The sequence below is a fragment of the Salvelinus alpinus genome, chromosome 6 (assembly GCF_045679555.1).
Source record: "Salvelinus alpinus chromosome 6, SLU_Salpinus.1, whole genome shotgun sequence".
In the NCBI taxonomy this organism is placed as follows: Eukaryota; Metazoa; Chordata; class Actinopteri; order Salmoniformes; family Salmonidae; genus Salvelinus; species Salvelinus alpinus.
In genome coordinates, this window is record NC_092091.1 from 62139995 (window position 1) to 62147525 (window position 7531).

Genomic DNA, 7531 nt, shown 5'->3' on the forward strand with positions numbered 1-7531 from the left:
ACTCCAAATACTGCCTGAAGTACCTTTGCTATTTGTCTCCGTACTCAATAAATCACATTTATTTATAAAGCCCTTTTTACATCAGCAGATGTCACAAAGTGCGTATACAAAAACCCAGCCTAAAAGTCCACAAACAGCAAGCAATGCAGATGTAGAAGCACGGTGGCTAAGAAAACTCCCTGGAATGGTAGGAACCTAGGAAGAAACCTAGAGAGGAACCAGGCTCTGAGGGGTGGCCAGTCCTCTTCTGGGTGTGCCGGGTGAAAATAAGAGTACATGGCCATTAAGGCCAGATTGTTATTCAAGATAAATAAAAATAAATGGTGAAACACTGTATTTTGTTCAAATTTATACGCATTATACATGATGAAAAGCATGTCATCGTCAACTTTTAGAAGGTTAGTAGGAAAGTTAATCATGTAAACTACCTAAGTATACTCACATTCACTGAACATTGTGTTTAAAACTCAAACATTAATTTCCCAACTGCTTTTTGTATAATCCTACAGGCTCTTTATCATTCGCCATACCTTATATTCCAATGCATCCAACATTATGCATGTCCACCATGATATTGGGTACCTGCTATTTGAGAACTCATCTGGTATAGAAATCAAACTCTGGTTTTCTTATTGAAGAGCACATTGTACAACTGTTTCTAGAGAAATTGTATTGCAAGGTATGCTATATGTTTAAGGATATGCCATATGTATGGGCGAATATGCATATTCTGCTGTCGTTTTTAAACCTCCATTCTAAAGTACATGACACACATATCTTTCTATCTACATTTATTTGGGTTTCTATGCAAATTATATGATTGAATGTGTAAGAAATTGTAATGGATACTGGTAACTTGTTTTACAACTTCTCAACACAAGCTATACTTGGCACAACATGCACCCATCCCCCACTATACCCCCACACTTTGTACCCTTATAAATAACCACAGACCCACACACACTCCCCTCCCCCATAAATAGGCCCCTGTGAAAACAAACGCACATGCATTCTGCTCAAGGATGAGACTTTAAGACAAAGAACTGTGTGAAGAGCCAATGGAACGTCGACATCAGGCCCGGACAGGACTACCCACGACCCAGATCGACCAATCGGAAGGCCAGACTACAAGATCAACCTACTTTGCTTGTTGCCTATATAACCAGTACAAACTGTTTAGAGCGCTCTCTTTTCCGACGATTCCATACGAGTCAGACAGAAGGGGCCGTGCTGCACGATTTGCCAGATATCTTCATATTGAATAAACTGTCTTACTAAATACTGTTCCACCCTGTCCAGCGTATTGACTTGGTCTCATTTCTCTAGTAACGAATCATCAACAAATGTTTCTTTAAGCCTGCAGCTAGTTACTTGAAATGAGACATATAATCATGCCAAAACAAATTTAAACATGTCATTCACTAACCGAGAGATCACTAGCTAATGAAACACACATTTTACAGTAGCTGGCTGGGCTAGTCAAACATTGGCTAGCTTTCAATACATTGGCTAAATGGTCAACGAAGTTAACTCTTCGTACGATCAAAACAGTTCGTGTGGCATGCTGCATATTTCAAGTGCACTTAAATATCTGTTTATCATATTTCAGTCTTTGGGAGTTAGCTATATCTGTTGCTCGCGTTTTCACAAGAGGCAGTGTTTACGTCGTAGATAAGAAGCAGGCCATTAGCTGCTTTCATAAAGAGTGGTATGTACGAGTTATGATTGATTCCAAGTTTGGCAAATTAGTCTGAGCAGACAGTGTCGAAATATACTTTTCATGAGAAAATTTGTCAAAATTGAAAGTACCAACGAATTGTATAGTCATCATAAAAATGTTTTAATGACAACTACAAAACAAATACGCTCCTATTTTTGGCTTCGGCCCACCACATATAAACCATGCTTGAAACTCGTGTTGTAAAACTGCATTTGTAAAACGATGCCAGACACACAATTCAATGAATACATAAACAAATGTGGTAGTAATGGGAAACTGGAATCCCCCTATTATTTTTTTTAACAAATGCCAAAACTGCTTTCAAAAGTTTTTTCCCGTGATTGCATTAAGAATTGTTGTGCATTGACTGTCAAGACATGTTTCACTCTCCTAACTTGAATGCGTTTTGAGAGGAATATTTGTATCTGCATAGACCACACAACAACAAGCCGAGTAGGTAAATAGGTCAACTATTCTACTATGGGTTTGTCTGATTTTGTTTTAATAACATTACACAGCAAAATAGTAGCACTGGAAAGTTGCATCCTGAGTGATAAAGTAGAGGCTTTGAATTACTTTGCCAGCAGCTACACACCACAGTCTGAGTTAAGCGCTGCTGTGGTGCCCTTTTATAGACCATTTCATTCCATTCATCTGAACATCGGAGTGTCATCAACAATTATGCATGTTTGTTCAGTGCACAGAGCTTAAAGAGAAAATAACATATTTGAGACAAGCCCGGTGCCACGAGGGGGCAAAAGGGGGCAATGCCCCCTTAGTTGAAATATTGTTCCCCCTCAGTTTTGTATCCCTATTCTGTCCCACAATCTGTCCCCTCCATTATGCCAAACCGATTTGTTGTGAATGCTTCATTCATGCTACTCCCTTGCACGCATCATATATACGTCATTCACATTTAACTTTGATTGGCCTTCACAGTAGAAGGGCGGGGTCAATTTGACCGTTTTAGGTTTACTTTCATGGATGGAACTTAGCTAAAGCTAACAGTTAGTTTGGTAACTGATAGCATGATGGATATTAGAAAGTGGCTTCGCCAGGGCACAACGGCAGCATCGAATCAAAGCGGCGGGGAGGGGGAGAAGCCTGCCGCTGAGCCAACACTAATCAGAGGCCAAGGCCGTCGAGCCCAGCAGCAAAGGCACCTGCGCAACGTTCTTCCAGCCTGGTGACATAGGAAGGAACCAACCCGAGGAGGGGCCTGCAGCCTCCAAGACCGAACCTAGCAGCAGCACCGCTAGGATATTACAAGCACCGACGCCTCCATCAGTGCCTGACAACCTTGGTGATGAGGAGCCAGTGCAGGTTTGTATGGGGAAATACCCAACCTGCCTGTTCTGTGGGAGAAAACCAGCATTTTGTAGCATGTGGTTCAAAGGCAGAGAGTGGCTGGAATATTCCTGCAAGGAAATACAAGCACACGGACACTCCCGCTCCAAGCAAACGGCAAAGAGTAGTGAGTAGTAATCTGAAAGAATATGTGGTCAAAACAACAATGGACAAGCAAGAAGAGGGTAATGAGAGGGACTGCAAAATACTGTTTTTCAGCACTCTGGATGCTGTACTGGGAGAAATGTCAGCAATATTTAACTAACGAAACAGCCAACTTGAGGCCCTGTGTGCTTTGCACCCAGAGAATGAAACCTTTATGGATGTCAAAAAGGTGAAATGACTGCTGGACTTTGTGGAAGCTGAGTTTACTGTTGCATGGCAGTTGCATGGCAGTTACAGACTGAAATCGCCCTATCTGGAGAAGGAAAATGGACTACATTTTGGATAGATACTCCCGGCCTCCAACAGCAATGCCTGTGCTGATGGCATTGAATCTGGGATGTTCATTTGGAGCATCCACGGCAATGTGCGAGAACTCTTTTTCAACATTGAAAAACGTTCTGTGAGCACAGACGGAGCATGTTGCACAGCAGGAAAGCGTAGCTTTCAACTTGCTTTTGAGAGGGATCTTACAAGCAAATTCCGTGGGGAGTGGAATGAGAGACTGCTGAGGATGTTCAACACAGCATCAAGGTGGCTGCAACTCTTTTGAATCTAGGTAAGAACAGGCAGCCTGGCTGGGCTTTTATTATTTTGTTGTTTGCTAGTTTTTGGAAATGCGTGGCAAATGTCAGAAATAGGCGTAGATGTGATTGTCTTTATTGGCGTTGCTGCCAAGTCTACTGCTTGATTTCTGTGATTGGATTGGAAATGTTTAGTTTATAATATAATCTGATTGTTTTTAATGTGTTATATGTTAGAAGAGGTGCTTTGCATTACATTGATGAGGGTGGGCAGACCTTGACCAATGGTTGAGTAACGATGTAGCTCTAGTGTTGCCATAAACAACTTGTTGCTATGGAATACTAATTTCTCTTATCATACGCAGCGTAGTACAGCACTCTTGTGGGAAGACAACTTGGTAGCTGCGACTTGGTAGCTGCATTGTACCGATAAGTCGTGGTAGTGCATTGTACATTATTGTTTGCTTTCCGCGATTGGAAATGCATTGTATTGGCATGGGGAAGTGTTATTACTGTAATTGGCAACTGTTTTGCATTGCATTGATTGGTATTGTGCATGTAGCTGTGTAGCGTTGTCATAACTGCATTTTCTCGACCAAGTTATGAATTGTCCATGTTTGTAAAGCGGTGCAGTAGTCTGTATTTCTGCGGCAAGACAGCAGTGCGTGGCTGCAAATACATTGTGTGTAATTGTACTATCGATTATTATCCATCCTGTGTTATCAGCAAGTGAAAATAGTTGTGCCCCCTTGCCGAGTTAATCCTGCCGCTGGGCCTGATTTGAGAATATATTTCGTAGAACAGACATGCTTGTCTGTATTAGGCTATGTCATCTCCAAACCAGAATCCATATGACGGAAATCTGTCTCATTGACAGAGAACGTTAACCCCTGTAGGCGACTGTCTGCATTCCATGTGGGACGAGCGTCGCCCTCCACTTGTAGTCACCTCATCTACCACTATAACCTCCCTTTTATTATTTAGGCACCCTTCAGAGTATACACTACTACTGTACCGGTTCCAGTCCCCTCTAGAATGATCAGTCTGTGTTTCTAAACTCAAGGGCATGTTTCCAGGGTCCATCTCTGTAGCGTAAGAACAAGACGGATCATCAACGTCAGTGTCTAACGCGTCACAATCACCATCTCCACAGGAATGAACTGTCTTCTGGCTCTGGTGAAATACTGGTAAATACTCTGAGCCGGGAGCAGGAGGCCAGCCCAGTCTCTCTGGGTCTAATCTGTGGTCAGATCCTGTGTGTTACAGTTAATTACTGACCTCCGTGATGCTGCGGGTCCTGGGGCGGTGGTGGGGTCCTCCTTGACAACAGGGCTCACTCCAGCAACTCCAGTCTGGGTGTCTCTGCTTTGCCGCAGGCGAGCAAACTCCTTCAGACTTTTCCTGCTTGACCCCAGGACCTGCAGCCTCTACATCTGCGGACTGACACAAGAAGATGGGAGGTTATTACTGGTACATGAGTTGAATTGAATAACAATGTCGTAGGGAAGTCTCACAACCTCCCTTATCGCAAGCAAGTGAATAGCTAAGGGGAGTATAACTGAAATAAACGGGACACATTTGATTTACAAAGTAACACATTTTTTATGCAACACTATTACACTAACCTCTATCACGATAACATGTTGGGTTAAGGTTCCAGTCATCAGCAGTGATTGGTTGGTCATCTCGCCATGTATTCTGTCCTGCTGATTTCACAAAGCTCTTGTGGCCTCCGGTGAGATGTCCTTCACCTGAAAAAATGATTGGGGATAAAGAGGTGGTTAGGCTAGCTACTTTCAATGCAAAACGGTATTGTACACTATTGACACTGTCTAGAATTGGTTTGGCTTCTTGATTTGTCACTATATTACACCTACAGTGTCGAATAAAAATGTAGTGGTTGAAGTGTTTCCATTAGCCATTTAAGCAAATTGCACATTAATAAATTAGCAACAGCTGTATACCCTCCCACCAATCTGTTTCATGCGTTATGTATAGCCCTCGAAAACCAGCATGTATAGAATGCAAGAATTTACTAATATTTGCCATATTATAATAATTATCATGTGCCAATGTATCGCCACCGTCCATACCAAGACTTGAACTCCTGTAGATCTGAAAAAATTGGATTGTGAAACTTGCAGCCAACCAGAAAAGCAAAGCGAAGCTATTCAGGCATTCTTGAAAGTCAGGACAATCTTTGTCCTACATAGAAACATTTTCTAGTTGAATTTTTTTTTTTAAATAAGGATTTTACAAGCAGTAGGCATTTATAATTAAATGTGGAGTGGAGCTTTATAGTTACGCGGTGATGTCACGTGCTCCCGTGTTCCTTCAAAATCATTTGGCAATCATAATTTATTTGAAAAATCCAGTTTCCATCATAACTTGGGACAATAAAGAAAGTTAGACTAAAGAAAAATCCACCCCTGTCGAACGGATAAAAATTGTATTTAGAAAGTTTGTCCTATATCTGCCATTTCATTACGCCTGTCGCAATATTTTTTCTGTTGACATTGTTTTTGTTGAATAAACCTGGGCCAGTTGAAATCTGCATTCTGATCCCTTTATGAACTGACAATCACCGGGCGAATGCCCACTGTATGAAATACCCATGAACAACAGTAGCCAATAGGATTACAGGGGACGTGCCAACACACGCACACAAACAGGGTGAGCACAGGGATGCAATGACTGTACAATCGCTACACAATGTTATTGTGTCTTTGCGCAAGATAGCTATCGAATCAGGGGAATTATTCCATACTATCCAAAAACTGACCAAGATCCAATTCTGGCCTGGTTAACACATCTGAACACGTGCAGAGGAGAATGGGTGACAGGCACTGAGATATATTGACTGCGACAGGCAGCGCAGCCTCTGCCTTCTGCAAAATGTACCTCTTGCCATTCCTCTGTATAGGTCGAGGCAGGGGCGCCGCCAGGGATTTTGGGCCCCATGAAAATACACTGCTCAAAAAAAATAAAGGGAACACCAAAATAACACATCCTAGATCTGAATGAATGAAATATTCTTATTAAATACTTTTAGGTACACTGCCGATTTTGCAGGTTTTCCTACTTAGAAAGCATGTAGAGGTCTGTAATTTGTATCATAGGTACACTTCAACTGTAAGTAATTAATTAGCATTTTATTGCATGACATAAGTATTTGATCACCTACCAACCAGTAAGAATTCCGGCTCTCACAGACCTGTTAGTTTTTCTTTAAGAAGCCCTCCTGTTCTCCACTCATTACCTGTATTAACTGCACCTGTTTGAACTCGTTACCTCGTTACCAGGACCTGGTCAATGACCTGAAGAGAGCTGGGACCACAGTCTCAAAGAAAACCATTAGTAACACACTATGCCGTCATGGATTAAAATCCTGCAGAGCACCCAAGGTCCCCCTGCTCAAGCCAGCGCATATCCAGGCCCGTCTGAAGTTTGCCAATGACCATCTGGATGATCCAGAGGAGGAATGGGAGAAGGTCATGTGGTCTGATGAGACAAAAATAGAGCTTTTTGGTCTAAACTGGAGTTCATTTTGGAGGTCATTTTGCAGGGCTCTGGCAGTGCTCCTTGCACAAAGGCGGAGGTAGCGGTCCTGCTGCTGGGTTGTTGCCCTCCTACGGCCTCCTCCACGTCTCCTGAGGTACTGGCCTGTCTCCTGGTAGCGCCTCCATGCTCTGGACACTACGCTGACAGACACAGCAAACCTTCTTGCCACAGCTCGCATTGATGTGCCATCCTGGATGAGCTGCACTACCTGAGCCAC